The sequence below is a fragment of the Uloborus diversus genome, chromosome 6 (genome assembly GCF_026930045.1).
Source record: "Uloborus diversus isolate 005 chromosome 6, Udiv.v.3.1, whole genome shotgun sequence".
In the NCBI taxonomy this organism is placed as follows: Eukaryota; Metazoa; Arthropoda; class Arachnida; order Araneae; family Uloboridae; genus Uloborus; species Uloborus diversus.
This window is the reverse complement of record NC_072736.1, coordinates 26,645,621-26,665,600: the sequence shown is the minus strand read 5'-3', so window position 1 is coordinate 26,665,600 and position 19,980 is coordinate 26,645,621. Positions and strand designations below refer to the sequence as shown.

At 34.0% G+C, this 19,980-nt stretch overlaps 1 protein-coding gene across 4 annotated transcripts in view; it reads left to right on the top strand.

The window, feature by feature from the left end:
• Positions 1-19,980, top strand: part of LOC129223887 (reactive oxygen species modulator 1-like) — a 76,717-nt gene that overhangs the window by 14,592 nt on the left and 42,145 nt on the right. The window contains exon 1 of one of the 4 annotated variants that reach the window (XM_054858260.1): positions 19,048-19,127. The exons of the other annotated variants lie outside the window; for them this stretch is intronic. The gene's annotated coding sequence lies outside the window, so the exon portion shown is untranslated. Of the gene's footprint in view, positions 1-19,047; positions 19,128-19,980 lie in introns of those variants that run through there. 4 annotated transcript variants of the gene reach the window in all.

Here is a 19,980-nt window from a genome sequence, read left to right as displayed (position 1 = left end):
AACAATCGCTCTAGTTTTCGATTTCAAGAGATCTCGATTGCAATCGCTCAAGTTCTGGATTTCAAAAGATTTCAATTGCAATCGCTCGAGTTCTCGATTTCAAAAGATCTTGATTATCAATTGCTCGAGTACTCGACCTAAAAAAAGATCTTGATTATCAGAAGTACTCGATTCCCGAAATCTCGACTATGCCCATCACTATAGCAACCGGTCTGTTAATCACATGACAGCTAATGACGTCAGCATATGCTAAAGCATTGGAGCTGACGTCATTATTTGTCATGTGATCAACCGACCGGTAAGCTACCGGTCATTCAACGAACGCAACCAAAGAAAGCATTCAGATCAGTGGTTGGAAAAACTGCATTTTTTTTGTAGCAAACTACAACTACTTTATTACAAATGTAGTTAACTATAACTACTTTTTTCAAAATGTAGCAACTGCAAACTACTTTTGAAAATTGGTCGCTACTTTTTAAAAAAATAAATAAATGAAAAGCATTGGATTTAAAATGTGGAAGAATTCAACCTTTAAATTTTTAATTCGTTCCTGACAGTGAATTTTTAATTCAAGAAGTACATCTTGTCTACTTGAAAATGTAAATAGATGTGGGCGTGATTTGATTTAATTTTTACATAGGCATACATGTACATAAAATTGATTTAGGTGAAGAAAAACATATTTTAAACAAAAGAGAAAATTTTTAATTTCCATTATAGGAGTTGATTTTATAGGAATAGGAACTTATATTCTGTAGGAGAGTTAAGTAATTGATTTTGAGCTTCGAGTTACGGGTCTGGACATGGACACCATCTCCTTTCTTACGCTACTGAAAAAAATGAATAAAAACATCATTCAATTTTACCGAATAACCTCAAAAACGTACAATATTTAATAATTGACTTTTTTTATGTTAAAATGTCCAAACTCAATCAGTAAAAAAGAAAATAAATTAAGAAATATGCAAAATATTCCAAATGGTCTTAGTATTAAAAATAAAACATTAATAAATATCCGAAATATGAAACAGAACTAAGAATGTTTACTTTACTTCTATGTGTAATTTTAAACTGCAATGGATTCGCACTGCAACTGAATTCGAAAAACCCGAAACGGCTATATGTTCTTCTCGAAAAATGAATTTTAGAGCTAGCGCGAATTCCTCACCTGCAACACGAAAATTTTCGGAACTGAATCGTTGGGCTTAAGTATTGCCTTTTTTATTGGGTAATTAAATTTTTTTAACGCCGTGAATGGACTTTTTCTTTAGCATCACTGAAAGCGGAAGTTATCACACTGTACTAGTTGAAACATCGCTTTGTTAACGTACAAATCACCACTCCGTATATTTTTCATTCTAAATATAGTGTTGATGAAACATAATTTCACACAAGTGGGCTGTTTAACTAAAGTTTGAAAATGAAAGGAAAAATAGCAAGTTTCTGACAACTAAAGGAATTTAAAGATTTTTAAAATGCTTGAACAGCTAAAAATGCGCCGAGTATAATTACTGCATCTATTGTATAGTACTATTGTTGTGCTTGTGCTGCACTTTATTATTGCTACGTGCTATACGTACAGTAGTTTCATTTTACGCCATTCGCTCCCATTGATAATGTGCATCCTAACAGTATTTTTATTGAATAACACAGCTTTTTCATTTATGCGAGGAACGCATCTCTCGCGTAAGTTAATATTTGACTGTATATGCTGATGACATTGATACCGAAAGCTTTTTGCTGGAGGGGCAAAGTTTCCATGAAACGGAAAAATTTCCGTAATCATAAATTTCAATAACACTGTAATATTTATTGTTAACCGGTCAGGGCCTCCTAAAACATTTTAAAATGTTCATCCACGGGACATTTTCTGCTACCAGAAAGCACAAACGCTGCACTAAATTGGCAATTATAGCTTATTCTTTTCTTTTTATGCATGCTCTATTCAAAGCGAATATTGAAGCGGAAATTTGAACATCTCGATGCCAAACAAATTAATGGCGTCAAACAAAGAATGTACGGTATCATATGTCTGAGGTCAGTTCGTATTTTTCAAGGTCTTACGCGAATCTGATTGGTGTGACCTTTACTCGCTTGAGACTTTCACCTGTCAGATTCATTTGAAACCTCGTTTCTTTTTTTTTTTTTCTGAAACTTCATTTAAAAGTAGTTTTTCGAAATCGCTACAAACTCCTTTTTTTTTGTATCGAGCAGAACTACTCGCTACTCTTTTTTTTAAAGTAGTGCGCTACACTACTAACTAGTAAAAAATGTCGCTACTTGTAGCGCCAGCAGGCTACTTCCAACCACTGATTCAGATGTTGAGTTATCAGGTGCTTTATCACTTGTTCTGTTACGAAAGAGACTAAAACAGCAGGAAACCCTTGAATAAATTGTTATGATATTTTAAGCAACTTGGGTTTGAAGGTTATGAATTCTCACATAACAATGTTTCTATGATTATCACCAGTTATCAAATCATAGGCCCAGGAATAAATAAATTATCAAGTTGTGTAGAATTGCAGACAAACATAAACCAAATTAGCTTTCATTCTCCTATTAATTTGCATTTACCTCTGGGGGGGGGATCTATATTTAATGTACATCGATTTAAAATATTATTCGGTATTCCGCTGAATATATTTGGTTAGAATTATAACCGAAGATTCGGTATGTGGTGCATCTTTGCATATTTTCTTGATTTTAATGCATTGTGAGTTTACAAGTGGAAACTAGTATGTCACGACCATCTAGAAAAAGAATTTCTATATCTTTTGTATGAATCTTTGGCTCTTACTTATAATCACTACTACTAAGTTTTGCTATTGGCAAAAGCAGAATCAACCAAAAATTGAAAGCCATTTTAAACACTGTGTTCTTCAATTAACTACAACCTTTTTGTTTTTTTTTTTGTTTTTGTTTTTTTTTTTTTTTTTTGTTAACAAATAGAAGATGGCTAGGCAACAGTTAAAAACTGGAAATCATTAAGATTTCTTTGATTTTCTGCAATAATTAAATCTCATAAAAATTAACTGGAAAAAGTTTTTAACCAGTGTTCTATACAACTTAGAAGTTCTGACTAAGTTCATCATCCTCAAAAAGAATCGCTCTTTTGCAATTGGCACCTTTACTTTCAATGTGTAGGTATACATTTTTGCCATGAAAATCGTGAAAGAAAGCTAATTCAATTTTTTAGTAATATCTCTGGAAATTAAGGTGCTACAAAGTTAAAATTGTGAACTTTCAACTGATAAATCATTCAGCAGCGTTCATAGGTGTTTTTTCTGAATATGTGTGTACATTTGTGATTTTCCTTATAAATGAATCGTTTTGCTCCCGGGATAAAAATCCATTTTATCATGACAAAGATGTTAGTATGTAATTTAAAGGTGCTTATACTCAAAGATTGAAATAGCGTTTGAGGCTATTTTTTAAATCTAAACATTATTTTTATATGAGTACTTAAAATGATTATTAAAGCTCAAAAACAATTTTAGGCAAGTAGTTCCAGTTATTTTTATTGATTTTTTTTACAAAATACCGAATTGCTCCGCAAAATCTTAAATTGCTCCTCAAATCGTTCCTCTAATGTTGGTAACCCTGTATGTATGGAATTGCATCTTCAGAAGGGATAAAAATAGCATTTTTTTTCAGTAAAATTAATTAGAATAATCAGCATTATTTTGAAGTGGGAAGATAATGTGCGGTATGTTTACATTTATTTATTTATTTGTTTTACTTTTTTGTCTTCTATTGTTTGTACTTAAGTTGTGTTGTACAAACTTGCTTATTTGCTTTTCGCTGAAAATTAAGCGTAGAAAAAGCGTCCAATTCCAACATTTCCCTAACATTAGGATTGTACTCCAAAATGCTTTTCTTCAAATATCTTAAAAGCTCATTCCTGCATCTGTGCTTTACCTTCCCACACCAAAAATATTGCAGTTTGTTTCCCTTCCCTAACCCCTATAGGCTTGCCAGATTTCTGAAATGCTCAACCGGGACAACAAAATGCCCTCCCAGCTTCGTAGGAATTCAAGAGTTATACTCTTTGCTGGTTTTTATAGTGGTTTAATGAGTAGTTTCAAAAGCTAATCGATCAAGTGGCAATAATAAATTACACAAACATATATATTTAAACATTTCATTTGGAACATGTAGATATTTGTAGGTTGTTACCTAAGAAAGAATTAACAGTTGAAGTGAATAAAATATTGACCATGATACTCACATGCACTTTTTATTGGCTAGGACTTGTTTAGAAAAACTTTTTTAGTTTTAACCGCGTAAAAAATATTCACAAGCTAATCTGATGTCAATTATACGCATCAAGGTTACAAATGCAAAAGTAATTATGCTCAAGATCCCGCCGCAGTTAACTAGTTTTCGAATTTTTGGTCACCCATAATCAAATTTATCATTTTCCCGGACGTGAAGTAAACCCAGCCGAGAAAATGGGATTTTGTATGAAAACCGGAACATCTGGCAAGCCTACCCTTACCCCAACAAGTGGTTTCTCTAAACAGTAAAATTATAATTTTACTTTAAATATGTGCCTTACTGTTAGTAGTATGCATATTTGATGTTGTTATAAATTTTGTAATTCGCTTTGAATATATTGAGTGTTTTGAATATAATTTATGTAATTCTTTGTAATTCTCAGTTGGAAATAAACCTGTTTGTTGTTATGATTTGTTTTCTCTTTTTTTCTGGTGTGAAGAATATGATCAATTTCCCTAATTAATTAGCCTTAATCTTTTACTTTATGTATTGCTTTGATACTTTGATGTAAGTGTAAAAGGTGTAACAAAATTCCTCCTATCAATTAATTATTCAAGACTAGATCTTAGCTTACATTCTCTGTCATCTTGCATTTTGCTTTCAGTTTTGAATTGTTGTTGGAAACAATGAAAAATAATAGTAATTGTAAATTTAAAATACTTCCCCTTTTTAATTGTTGCCATAAACAATGAAAAATTGAATAAAGGAATCATTGTCAACAATACAACATTGTCATAACAAATCAGTTTCATTATTTGCAGACGGTTGTAAAAGCTTTCTTTTTTCATTATACTAGAACAAAATTGCTTTTAAATTTGAACATACAAACGAGCAATACTGAAAAAAGATTGATGAAAGACAAAAGAAAAAAGCTATTCTCTTATTCTCTCTTCATGCGCAATACAGTTAGATTAAGATAAAAGAACATATATCTTTTTCGATTGTTCTTTTTTTTTAAATTAATTTTATAACCAAACAAATTTTTAAAAAATTATCTTTTAATTCTTAAGACGATTTCTATAAGCTTCGTTTGCGCTAAAAATTATGAAATAAAATAAGTATATGGTTTCTTGATTAAAACACTAAAAAGTTGCAGTTGATCTAACTACCTCTTCATATTTGGAGTAATTCTAAAGCAACCAATACAATTTAAATTAAAAATTGAGAGAAGAAATAGAGGTGGTATAGTAAGAGCGATTCGTAAAAAGCTGTGTACCGCCTATTTCTTCTCTCATTTTTAGATTTAAAATTTATTAGTTGCTTTAGAATTACTCTAAATATAAAGGTTTTAAGATCAACTGCAACTTTTTAGTGTTTTAATCAGGAAACCATATACATATTTTATTTCATATTTTTTAGCATATATGAAGCTTATAGAAATAGTTTTTTATTTTTTATACATATATATTCTTTCGCATTAATGTTCCTCATGGCAGAACATGTTCTACATGGCATATTGTTTTGGCTGGGGAGGAAAAAAAAAAGCAGGGGAAAATAAATTAGCAAAACCATTGTTCAGAACAGTACCAAAGGATCACTGCTTCAATCGCCTCCCCCAACTGTCTCTCCAATCAGGCATGTAATTGGGGGGTGTGGCAAATAATCAAATAGCGGAACGTGAATCCTTATATAAATAATAGCCGATGATCGAGTAACCCGCGTGTTTCAACAATGAAACTCGCACCACGACATGATAATTTGATAATATGTTTTGATAATGTTTAACATGCAGGGAAAGGCTTCATTGTGACCGGGCTGAACTCGATCCGGTAACTTCGGTCCGGTAAAAAATGTTCAACAATGAACACTACCTACAGTTAGGGTTACAATTTCAACTATCAAAATAATCACCAAACAGGCAATGGATTCGTTCAAATGTAGAAGAGTAGAATCAATTTTCACCCGTCATATAGCCCAGTCAATGAAGGTAAAAAAAAAGCTTTGTCGCAACTAGTAATTGCAATACCGTACCGGTATTTCGAGCAATTTTTGGAATTTCGAAATACTGGTATTTATTGAGGTAAAATACCGGCATTTTCGGTACTAGCTGAAAATAATAAGTTTCAATGAAAGAATTTCTAATATAATTTTTTAATATCTATATTTTAAATATCCATTACTTTTACCGAGCTACAGAACCAAAATCAATCTATTGATGTAAACATTTGGCTTCAAAAGCACGAACTAGTAGAATATCATTAAACAAAATGTAGCGGAAAGATTGCAAAATGATACTTTCATTACTAGATGGTGAGATGAATCGCATTTTCGTGTTCACTCGCATTCCCTTTTGTGAAAAAAGTTAATTTCGAACGTATTTGTTCTGTGAGTAATTTATTCCAACCATCAATTGCCGTAATACCTTATGATATTTCCTTTAAATATTTGTTTCAACTGTACTGAATTTTGGCAAAAAAAAAAAAAAAAAAAAAAAACTTTTTTCTTGTTAGTAAAACAAATGGTAATTTTTGTCACTGGTATTGGCTTGTTATCATGTCTCGCTTTATATTTGGCAATATAATATTTCGAAATTGTATAGTGCCTGGAAAACTTACACAGATGATACGCATAATCATTTAACACATATTTTCAGATATTTACATAATTATAAATTGTAAAAAATTTTTGAAAAGAACGCGAAAACGAATAAGAACTAATTTATAAGATCAAATTTCATCAAGTTTATCGTAAATTTCAAAACAAAAAGCTAATAATAAAAAGTAAATGCAAACCTCTGCTGCTCAAGAGAAAATGATTTTAATATTGGAAAAGCATCGTCACTCAGAAAAAAAAATTACACACACAAAACGATTTTTTCAAGAATAACGCGCAAGAGACCGTCTTATTTGAATATGAAGGACTTTTAGGCAGTTATACAAGGTGTATCGCGCATTGTTAACAGTACCACCGACCTTCGTGAATTTGGACGGAGTATTTTCAACTGTTGTAAGGTTGAGCACTAAATGAGTTCCTAGAGACAATTCAGAAGAAGCATTATGTGTTTTAATCTTTTTGTATTTGTTATGACATTTGTTCCTTTTTATATTTGTTCACAATACGTTTTCAAAAATAATACAATTTTTGTACAAAATTATGAAAGGTGGCAACAAAATAATATGCTTTCAAGCATTTTTTGAAGAAATTTCAAATACCGGTATCACGTTTTAAAATACCGAATACGGGTCTTGAATTTTTGCTCCAGTATTGCAATCCCTAGTCGCAGCTAATTTAGGGAAAACTGAATTTTTGCAGGGTGTTAGCATACCAAGTGTGCACTAAAAAATCACAAAGTCCCAGCCCCCACCCATCTTGCTTCTACCTCCCCCCCCCCCTCTGAAACATTGCAAGAGCAATGATTATACGCTTTTCGTGTCGCAACTAAGGGGAAAGCCGATTTTTTGCAGGATGTTAGTACTTATTTATTTTTTTTATTGATTTAAACCCCACCAATCACCACCGTACAAACCCCGGTGAGGGTTTAACCGGATGTGGTGCCTGGGGAGAACAGAACAGTTCTCAAGCGACACTGGCTGGAACAATTTTGATATTGACAGAAACCAATATTAAAATCTTAAACAATAAAAAGAACCAAGTATACTAAATAAGAAGATTAATAAGACTGAGATGGCTGGTAAATACTATGTAAACGGCAATTTTGAAAGTGTTTAGGCTGGATTTATTTAAAGTCATCTGCTTGAGATAGGAGTAGTGACATTATTTTATGGATATTCTTGCGTGCCGCGAGTCGAGAAAGTTTGAGAACCCCTGTATTAAAATGTTCCTAAATAATGTTGTAAGTTTGCACTTTCTTTCAACATTTTACAGAAAAAAAACCTTTCGTCACAAAATATTATATTTGTATTATTACTTATTACTACGTTTCAAAGTGAATAAGGGTATGAAATTGACAAATCTGAAGCTGAAAACGTTTTAAAGCTTCATTATTTGCCTACGTAGCTTCTGTTCACTAGTTTCTTCATGTAAAGGGATGTTTGTGTCATTTAACTCCAAATCATCAGTATTAAAAATTTGAGTTTCAAAAAAAAAATTTTTCAGATTTTCATTTTATGTGGTTGCAATACGCTCTCATACCGTTTTTAACTTCAATAAAAATTTATGTTTAATTTGAATAGTTTTTGGGAAAAAAATCAAAAATGTCTTATCTGGTTCTTTTTTTCCCCACTATAGAATTAAAATATTGGTTAGAAGTTATTTTTTTGAGACGTTCACAATTGTAACACAAAAATTGATTGCATGAAGCGCCTTAAATTTTCCCACGAGTAGCTTTATTTTTCTTTCGTGAAAGCATGATATTTCTTGAGAAAGATATTTTTAATAAGTTAAAATGCTATGAACTTCATTCGTGTTGAAAAGGGGGTAAAAAAAACATTAAGTGTCGAAAAGAACTCTTATTCGAATTGAGAAACTGACTTGATTTCCCGAAAAAAAATTCTTCCTGTCTGCCGCACCGTTGCATAAAAGCATATTTTAAAATACAGGGTGGTTATAATTAAAGTTACCCTGTTTTGATCCCTCTAGTGACCGTTCTACGCATCGGATTTCGATGAAACTTTGAATATATATTATATCGACCATGGGGAGCAGGATTATGCAATAAAAAAAATAGTTCAAAAATCGACGATAAGGGGCGCTCTACAAACGTAAAACAAACGGCAACAACAATGTTGTGTATGAACTGTTACTGCATCCTCGGTCCCTATTTCTTCGAGATCCTAAAAGGTGTTCCGTCACACAGGGCTCCCAAATGGTCCGCTTTTCCCGCCAAAGTCCGTTTTTTAAGGTAAAGTCCGCTTTAGACCGCTTTTTAACATTTTGGTCCGTTTAGTCCGCTTTTATATTGTTTTTACTCAAAAATCAGATTTTAAAAATTTTCAATACATTAAAAGATACTGTGTGTTGACGTTTGTTATGCCCGAATACGCGGCCGCGGCGCCGTTTTTCTATTGAACCTGACTTTCTAGTATTATTTCGCTTCAGATTGACGTCATTACTCCTCCTTCAACCGCTGTAACATGGAAATCTAGCAAATGGAGAGGTTTGGGGGAGGAGTTTATGACATCAGATCAAAGCATTTTGCTACCGATATTTCTCACGAGTTCGTACGCCCTTGTAAAAAGAAAGAATGTTTCATCAGTGCAATTTTCTGAACTTGTGTTCGATATGTAACATCGCGAAAAATTACTTCCCTGTGTTTGCGAGTTCAATCTTTTTGCATCTTGTTAATATTTTGATGTTTTTGAGAATCAGAAGTTGTTTTAACATTCATTAACTTAGATTAGCTTATTTTATGTTTAATTACAATAGATAAAAAACTACTTCTTTTTTCGGAACCATGTTGACATCAAACTTTCTTGGACTTCGCCGAAAATTGCTTGCAGGGTTTTGAGATTTCAATCTCTTTGCATCTTGTAAATATTTTGATATTTTTGGCAATCGGAAGTTATTTTACCATAACACCTTCTTAGATTAGCTTATTTTTCGGTTAAATTTAATATACAATTAACTTTTTTATTTTTGGAACCATAGCAACATTGAACTTTCTCGCACTTCGCGGAAAGTGCTTATCGTTGTTTGAGATTTCAATCTTTTTGCATCTTGTAAATAATTTGATATTTTTGTCAATCAGAAGTTATTTTGACACACTTCAACATAGATAAGCTTATTTTTTGTTTAATTTTAATAGAAAATAAACTACTTTTTTTCGAAACCACGGCAACATTGAACTTACTCGCACTTCGCGGAAAATTGCTTGTCGTGTTTGAGATTTCAATCTTTTTGCATCTTGTCAATATTTTGATATTTTTGACAATCGGAAGTTATTTTGACATACGCCATCGTAGATAAGCTTATCTTTAATTTAATTTTAATAGATAAGCTTTCTTATTTTTTGAACCATAGCAGCATTGCACGAACTCGAACTTCGCGAAGAATTGCTTCTTGTGTTGCAGATTTCAATCTTTTTGCATCTTGTTCATATTTAATATTTTTGGCAATCGGAAGTTATTTTGACATACTCCACCATAGATTAGCTTATTTTTTGTTTAATTTTAATGGATTATAAACTTAGTTATTTTTCGAACTATAGCAGTATTGCACATTATTTTAACATTTTTGGAAATTGGAAACTGTTTTGACATGTGCTACCTCAAATTATATTATTTAATTTTATTTTTAAAAACTAAAATTTTGTATCCTTGTTTTTATTATTTTTTTAAATACTCATAATGAATATTTTCAATTTGAAAGTATAGCTCTATGAATCTGAACTTACACATTTATTTATTACGTTAAGTTATCCAGTAAAAGCAGGCTCAAATTTACACTCAGTGTATTTATCGCTTAAGCAGTGTTTGTATATTTTTGGGTGTGGTGACTTTAATAAAAAATTTTCTTTTTCACTAATTTTTATATATACTTGAAGACAGTTACAATATTTTTTGGTGTCCGAACAACTAATACATACATATGAAGAAATGTTTTGGATACTTAGCATACTAATAAATGATTTGGCAAATCTCTAATATTTTTGAACTTAGTCAGTAGCGTAGCCAGAAATTACCTCCTGCTTTGGTGTGTGTGTTTGGTTATGAACTCTCATATATATATAAACTTACCATATTTAGGCTAGAAATATGTGTAAAAAACCAAGGGCTGTGGAGGGGGACCTTCTGGCCTCTAAACTATATCTTCTTGTCTTGCGGTACCTTATATTAAAATGAATTATCTTTAAACTGGTTATGTGAAAATTTTTGTAAACTACTATGTGCCAAGGTGTTTACTGTAATAATTTAAGTATGCACTGATTATCGGTCATTTAGGTGATTATTTTTAATTAGCCAGTTTTTACTTGTTAATTAATAGAAAATTTATTTTACAATTAAAGTTACTCTGTAAGATGGTCAGTTACATGCTTGCTTGTGACCCCCCTCCCCTCCAAATGTTTGTGTAAATAAGATAATTCAATGGATAAAAAGTTCAGTTGTACAGAAGGTGATAAGGATTTATCATTAAAAATCATTATTATGGTTAATTAACGAATTATCTTCACGTATTTAGGGCCAGGCAGCTAATTTGCCTTTTGGTGCTTCCCTGGGTTTAACTATGAATGGTCCTCCCAAAGTCCTCTTTTTAATCCTAACTGGTCCTCTTTGGTCCCCTTTTTGATTCAAACTGGTCCTCTTTTACCCTTTTCTATGGCTAAAATGTGTTGGGAGCCCTGCGTCACAGGTTCCCGATATTGCGCACTTCTTGAGCAGCAAGTCATTCCTGCTTTGCAACAACAAGCGTGTTTGGACTCAAGTGTCTTTATAGTCGGTGGAGTTTGTGCAAAAACATTTCACTTCCGGATACCAGTATGAAATTTTGTACAGCACTTATGTTCATATAAGAGAGCAAAAAACCGCCGGGAGGCAATCGATTGGAGGTCAAGACCCCCTGTAGTGACGTCATCAAAATGGCCGCCATGTATCGGTTAGTACGTTGGTTTAACTGCTTAGAACTACATAATAGGTCATATTTTTGTAAAATTCAAATACATTATCTGAAAGCCGTTTAAAAAAGCTCTTCAACAGAGCTTAGTTTTATTTTATACTAACGGTACCCGCACGGCTTTCCTCGTAGAAAAATCAAAAGGTCATTTGATTCGCCTGTATATTTACAAACAATGGGTGATGAATTTTTCCCCAATTTGCTATGTTATTTTTTACGGTTCCTTCCTTCCTCAGTTGCACGACAGCCCTGGGTGGGCCCTGGCCTTCTCAACATTTTTGTATGTTACCGTTCCACGTTATGATAATTTTGTGATTTACTCGTCCACGATATGATAATTTGCTCGGTAAAATGTTCTTAAAATTGAAAAAGAAAAAGAACAAAATCCAATTTTCGAAAAATCGCTTCGAGGTGCACACCCCCATGCTAAAAACAAATTCTGTGCCAAATTTCATGAAAATCGGCCGAACGGTTTAGGTGCTATGCTCGTCACAGAGAGACATCCGGACAGATATCCAGACAAACTTTGAGCTTTATTATTAGTAAAGAAGACAAATAGTTTAATAATTATTACAGTATCAACGTGAAAATTGATAGGAAAACAATGACTTTCCTGCAATATTGGAGTAAAACTTTTACTGTTATACCTGCATTATAAAAGAACCTTTCCAGTTTCATTAAATTTAAATTTTCACTTCATGTTTTAATACTTTTTGTCAGTATTTTACTTTTATATTGAATGAAAGAAAGGTTAAAATGCAGAAATAATTAAAGTCACCGCCCAAAATGGATCGAGAACTTAATTATTAATGCTATCGTATAATAAAACAATTTTGTTAAAATGCTTACATTTTAAACATATAAGAGAAATAGACGAAAATTACATGTTTTAATAACAAAGAAAAAATAGCTGTTATAACAAAAACTGTAATAAGTTTTTTTAAGGAACGTTTTACGTATTGCACTGACCCTCACAACTACAAAGAAGTGTACAATTCAGACCTGATCTGAAGCATCGACAGCGTGTAGACATCTCTTTGCACTTGCATGATATAAGTTCCAGTAATTTCTGCATTGTTATTTTGGGGTGTGCATACCAAAGAGGTTCAAACTCTTCACCGATTTTTTTCCATCTACATTGATATGGATCCAAGAGCTGAAAATTTTGCTGAAGACATTTTGTCCATAGTAAACACTGCAATATTGCTCTCTTAAGGTGATGCAGAAAAACGTTGCTAGATGCTGGAATACAATCAACTGGTCTGTTTTGCTGGGTGAAGCAAATTCTCCTAGCCTCATTTACGGTTTCCACTGAGCTTGTTGAATGATGCGTCAAGACTACGAAGCGCTGAATAAGTAGGAAATGCTCATCTTCTTCATTAATGCTCTCGAGTACTTTAGTCGAGTACAAAATTTTTTTTGTCAACATCTCTAATTGCCATCCACATTTTCCATGCAGTACCTAGTTTTACCAATGCTGGCAAAACTAGACACCGTGTGCTCATGTAAAGGCATGGGAAAAAGGTAGAAGATCTGTGATACCTTGTGGAACTTTATGGTGCAAAACGTGAATGGGAAGATACCGTAGATATTTTCCACTTCCATACTCCACCCATAGTTCTTGCAGTTTCGGAACTCGGAACATAGCAATCACTACATCATCACTGTCAACAGTTTTCACGGTGATCTTTACATGATCCAAGTATTTATTGCATGCTACACATAGAGGAATAGCCTCGCACCGGCTTCTTCGTGGGATACGGGAAACATGGTTTCAAAATTGTTCTTGACTGAAGCAATTGCAGTGTCTTTGTACGAGCATACAACCTGCTTCCCATCTGGTAGATCCATCTTCACGAGATTTTCTGCCAAAAATTCGAAAAACTCCACTTTTTTTTTTATCTTTCGCAAGAAATTTAGTAAATGACTTCGGTATCAAAACATTGGATTTAATACTTATTCTTGGTCCAGATCCTCTCCATTGTCTCGTGTCGCTTTTCAAACTTCCTTTTGAATACCGGTCAAAAACTAAATCTACCCTATGAACACTTTTTCGTCTCATTAATATGTACGGCTTCATAATCTAATCGCAGTATTATTGGACAGTTCGACTGAGGAACAAGCATGTGAATCAGTGCAGCACCATCAATAAACAATTTAGTTCCGGAATATCCGTCAAAACCAGTCCAGTTGATTGAACGATACAAGAAAGTACGCCGGACTTTTTTAGTGGTTTCCTAAATTTGCCAAGGTTGGATATAGAAGGTAGACACGAGCTGTTTTCATGAGAAAAAAAATTCTTTTACATCCATTTGAATTAATTGGCAGGCAACATATAGCTTAGCAAAAAGAGTGTTGCCCCTCCTCAAATCAACAATGTTTTGCTTGTCTTTGGACTGAATAGAAATATTTTTCTGCTCATCAAGAGGCGATTGTTTCTTTCAATAACATCATGTATAGATAATTTTCTTAACACTAAGAGATCTTCTACAAATGTATTGAATTGACTTCCGTTGACATCACAGCAATGGCACTTTCTTCCGAGAGAATAATTTTGTTGCTGTTTACTGTAGTTAAATCGTCATCTTCGAAAGGATTCCCGGATTCCCGTGTTCTTCAAATGTTTCAACTAGGCTGAAAACATGAGTTTCATACCGAATACAAAAGCTTCTAGTATCTTCAAGTATCTAGTATCTAGCTTTTCAGTAGTGACGTCAGACTTTAGGCTCTGATTTTCTTCAACTTCCCCAATCAGGCGCACAACTTCCGGTCCAGCAACCATCCATTGTATTAATGACGCCTCATGACTTAAACGTGATAGATTAGTTGATGATTTTTAAATTAATTTGTTGTTTTGCTCATGCAACTGGTCGTGTGCCATCCTGGAAAATTTCCTCTCAGTTTTGGAGACAGATATATTTTTCCTATGAAACTCTTGAAAAATAGCTGGATGCATCTCTACTGTTTCAGATTGCACAGAAATACTGAAGGCCATCGGGCATAATTTGTATGATCAAACCAAACATCCATGGACATATGTTCTCAAGAGTGACAGTAAAATCTGAGAAATTTCCTTGACGAATAGTACGCATCAGATTTAAAAGTATGCATTCTAGCTCCATGGTGATCTTCCAATAAACTGAGGCGATTCTTCTGATCTTCGCTTAACCCAGTCTGTAAATGTTTTGTCTATCTATATTTTTTCGATTTTGAAACGCTTTCTCTAACAGAACTTGGAAAGTGGTTACTGCAAAATCGTGAGCGTATCGACTTCACTTCACATGCGAAACTTTTTGCGTTCTTTCTGCTCTTCCTGATGTTGTAACATGAGCTTCTGCTAGGAGTTCAGTTCATCCACTTCCTTCAATTCATGTACCTATTGCAGATAAAACAGCCATTTCTATATGTGGAGACCACCAAACATGACCAACATTTTATCTTCGCCATACTCATTCAGCATAGCCAACTGAATAGATTTTAGCAGGGGTAGATGGGATCTAGATTACAAACATTCTATTCATTAAATATTTTACTTTTTCAAAAGCACATGAAAGAAATGATTGCAAGCTATGTTAGTATTTTGAGGTCACATGACCAAATGAAGGAGAAAAATTTATTCTAAAAAATATTGCGAGTTTTAAATACGTTTTGTTTATTGTAAAGGACGTAAAAGAATGAATGATAATTTTAATGCTAGATGGAACCAACAATTGAAATTATCGATTTCAAACCGTGTAATAGAATTATATGACTCACCTTAATTTGATATTATTTGCTACAGCATTAACCAGTCAAATATTCAGTTATTGAAAATTATATCTGAATAATAAACATATCACTATGGAATTAATTATTGCTGAGAACAACTGAACTGGAAAGAAACGAGCTAGGCGGAGTACATATTCCAAAGTTACAGCTTGTTGGCGGGAAAAAAATCGAGTAGTCGTTCTGATTTTTGCCGCTAGACGGCAAACGTTCGCACTTGCAGGAGAAGTGAATTATTATGTGACAATACATATATGTATTTAATCCGATAAGGAATTTTTAATTAAAAGTTTCAGAGCGGGTTAGATGCGGTGAAACAGTTGGAACAGTTCAATGAGAATGCCCCCCCTCCCGCCCCATGTAGTTACGTTTTTGCAGTGAAATTTTTAAAACTATTTACTAAGGGGGGGGGAGAACAAATGCATATTTTTATAGTTTATTTTAGAGCTTTTATTTAGTGTACCTATTTTTTACGGAAGAATGATTTCTAATGGCGTTTTGAGCAGTTAAACGAAACTTTTCACTTTTTTACGACGGCCATTTTGATGACGGAAATTTTAATAACTCTAAAACTACTTGTCTTAAGAGGAAAAATCAATCTCTGTTAAATAGATCTTTCAAGGCTCTTTCAGATGATATACATTCATATCACAATATACAGATCTGTAATGTAGTTCTAAGCAGTCAAACGTACGTACTCACCTTTCCAGACGGCCATTTTGATGACGTTAATTGTAATAACTCTTAAACAATTAGTGATAGGAAAAAAAGTCAATCACTATTAAATAGCTCTTTTAAAGCGCTTTTAAATGATATACTTTAATATCGCAATATTAAGATCCATAATAGAGTTCTAAGCAGTTAAACTAACGTACTTCTCTTAATAAGGCGGCCATTTTGATGACGTCATCACAGGGGTTCATGACCTCTGATCAAATGCCTCCCGGCGGATTTTTGTTCTTAGATATGTACATAAGCATTGTGAAAAATTTCAGACTGGTATCCGGAAGTGAAATGTTTTGGGTATTTTTGTCACAAACTCCACGGACTATTATGCAAGATGCCTTTATGCTTCGTATGCATTTCGGTGATGACAGGACAATTTCTAGGCATTTTCCTACAGCTTGGCCCCCGCGATCGCGTGGCTTTGAATCCGTGTGGCTTTTGATTGTAGGGCTTCCTGAAAGATCGGGTCTATGGTGGAAGTATACGGACGGTGCCTGAATTAAAGGACAGCGTAAGGTGCCATATTCATGCTGTATTCTAGGGGGGAAACCCTTCGTGCAACTGTGGCTCACGCTATAACATGTTTTGAACACGTGCTTGACGCAGATGGAATGCACATTGAACAAATTCTGTAAATAAAATCGATCTCTGTCTTATTTGATTCATGCGCTCTTTTCTACCCTGGTGGTAGATTTTTCAACTAATTTTTTTTTATTGCATAATACTATTCCCCATGGTCTATATAATCTATATTCAAAGTCCTATTCCTATTCCGAGTCACAACTGACTACAACTGTATTTATGTCGAGGACTGCATACTAAGTGCCTTGCCTCCATTATTTTATGTACCGATAGATGGCAGCACCATCACCGGATCGAACAGTTAATGAGAATTTAGAACTAGTCCAGGAGCTAATAGCTACCTAGTGCTAGCACCCCCAGAGGTATCGTTTCACTTGGAGGACATTGAGACCACGAGCATATTTAACGTCGCCCAGTCCCCCTTTAATGACGACGGTGGGTCTTCGACCATCGAGGTTCGAACCCAGGACCCTCCGGCCCCGAATCCGACACTCTACCGATCGGGCTACCATGGCCTATATTCCAAGTTTCATCGAAATCCGATGTGTAGAACGGTCACTAGAGGGATCTAAACAGGGTAACTTTAATTATAACCACCCTGTATATGTATATTATAGCATAAATAAAATGCTTATACTAGAGGAATAAGATGATAAAAGGTGGGTGTGTGGTGAAGAAGCTGCCTTGCCAAGTCAGTTACAGCCAAACATTGTGCTCTGAGTTTCGAACCTCGTCGTTGTATTTATTTATTGAGCTAATGGGGTACCGTACGCTCGCCCCTGACTAAGGAAAATAGACAGGTAATCTGAATATTTTACTGTACCTTATTCTAGGGGTTCTCAAACTTTTTCAACTCGCGGCACGCTTTGAAAATTAGAATTTTCTCACGGCACTCTTGTCCGTCTCTATTATGTAAACAACTAAAAAAAGCGTAATTCAAACGTCGTCCGCACATCACGTCAAGCGGACAGACGAACGTTTTCCGTAGAACCCCTATAACTGGAGAGGCCGACGCATCCGCCATTTTGGAGCAAGCGTACAACAGGGAAAGCTACCTTTATTGGCAATCATTCGCCAAATAGGGAACGAAAGAGTCGGAGAGCGAAGGTGAACATTGCCGAAATTTTGGAAACGGTGTCGTTTCCAGGCTGCCAATCACTTCGCGGGCTATTATTAAACCAAATCTTTTTTCTTTCTGCAACTGCTGGAAATCTGAAGAGCTAAAATCCTTTTATGGAGTTTGTTACACAATTAACAGCCAAACAAAATCACCCATTTGACTCAATTTAACACATCCTAAAGAAAGGTAAACATCAGCAGCAATGCTATCGCTAGGAAGCACTGGATCAAGTTTACTCCAAAATGGCGGATGCGTCGGCTTCTCCACTAGGGGCCTATAATACGTCATAATTTTCACGGGTTTCCCCCCCCCCCCCCCACATCCGACCGTTCGTGCTTATATGCAGCACGGGATCATTTTCTCCTCCAACCTCCAAATACTCCAGTGTTATACTATACCGGAGAGTAAATTAGGCGAACCATGGTTCTATTGAAACACAATTTACTTTTCCAGGTTATCAAAGAAATCTAGATTTTTTTTTTTTGAATTCTTCAACCACATAATTTAGGCTTCAAAAACAGTATGAAACTTATTTTTATTCTAGTAAAACTTCAGGAAGCCATGTAGGAAACAAAATTTACCGTAAAATCATCTCAGTTGGTTTTGACATTACTCTTATGCAACAACTTTTGCTATACTGTTGCCTGGTAGTTAAAACTGGCTTTTTTTTTAAAAAAATTTAAGAGCTATTTAGAGCTCCTCATGCACCACAAAGTATAACATGAGACTTACAAAAGTAAGTAAAAATGCTTTACCATCAGTTAGGGTTTTTTGATGGCGATGAAAGAGGATCTAGTGAATTTTTGTTATATTGTATTAAAAAAATGGAGGATCTCCTTTCTGGTCAGCCAGGCATTATTTGGCGCATTCACGGTACATAAAATTTGATACCACGGAAACTTCGCGGCCCTCCTCACCTCTTCCTATGGGACCCGAGGGTACCGCGGCACCCAGTTTGTGAACCCCTACCTTATTCTATAATAAGAACTACTAGATGGCAGCACTTTCAACTGTTTTATTTTAAGCACGGAGGTTTTGAGTTCCATCAGATTTAAAGTTTCCGAGTAGGAATTGCAAGCAAATTATTGTTTCTCTTAATAAACATCTTTGTATTAAAATTTTCAAAACACTTAAAAGATCAGGCAAGGTATGTTACATAGTAATTTGTTATTGTGTCTAAAAGTAGCTGTAAATCCGATTTTTTTTTTTCCACTAATAAACTTGAAAACATTGGTTTACTCAGCAGAACCAAGTGAAATAAATTCATGAAAAATAATATTCTGTGGGTGGCTATCTGCCAGGGGTGCCCACCAAGGGGGGGGGGGATCTTGGTGCAAACTGGGCCATTTAAATTTTTAGGTGGAGTTGAGGAGGATTTTTCTTTGGAGTGGGGGGCCACTCTTGGCTATTTTGTCTGACTTTTAGGTGTCTGTGTTCAAAGTTGCTCTTCCTTTTTTTTTTTTTTTTTTTTTTTACTGAGGTACAATTCAGAATAGAAAACGACATTATATTTATAAAACCGAAATAAAAGTTTAGGAAAAATAAATAAATAAAAACGAAACTTAATAGTTGGGGGGAAAATAATCTCTGAAACCGGAATAGTTTTTTGAACTTAATCAGTTACACGTTTATAAATATATATATATATAGAAGCAGAAAATTAGTACTTTAAAAAAAAAATCTGATCAAAAAATTTATTTTTAAATTTAATTAGACAATAATAATTCATTGTTGTGTATTTATTTATTTATATTTTTTCCAAATCTGAGTTGTTTACGTATACAGAGTTAAAATGTTTTCAACATGACTGATAAAATCATGATAAAACCGTTTCATGACTAAAACCTTATAACTCTCTGTAATCAGGTCCTAATTATTTCTGCTAGAAAAAGTTGTTTTTATGTGCAGTGTGTATAGGAGTGTGAAAGAAAGTATAAAATTGTAGTAAACCCTATTTTGGAATTACTGATAATGTTTCAGAAATGTGATGAAACATTAGG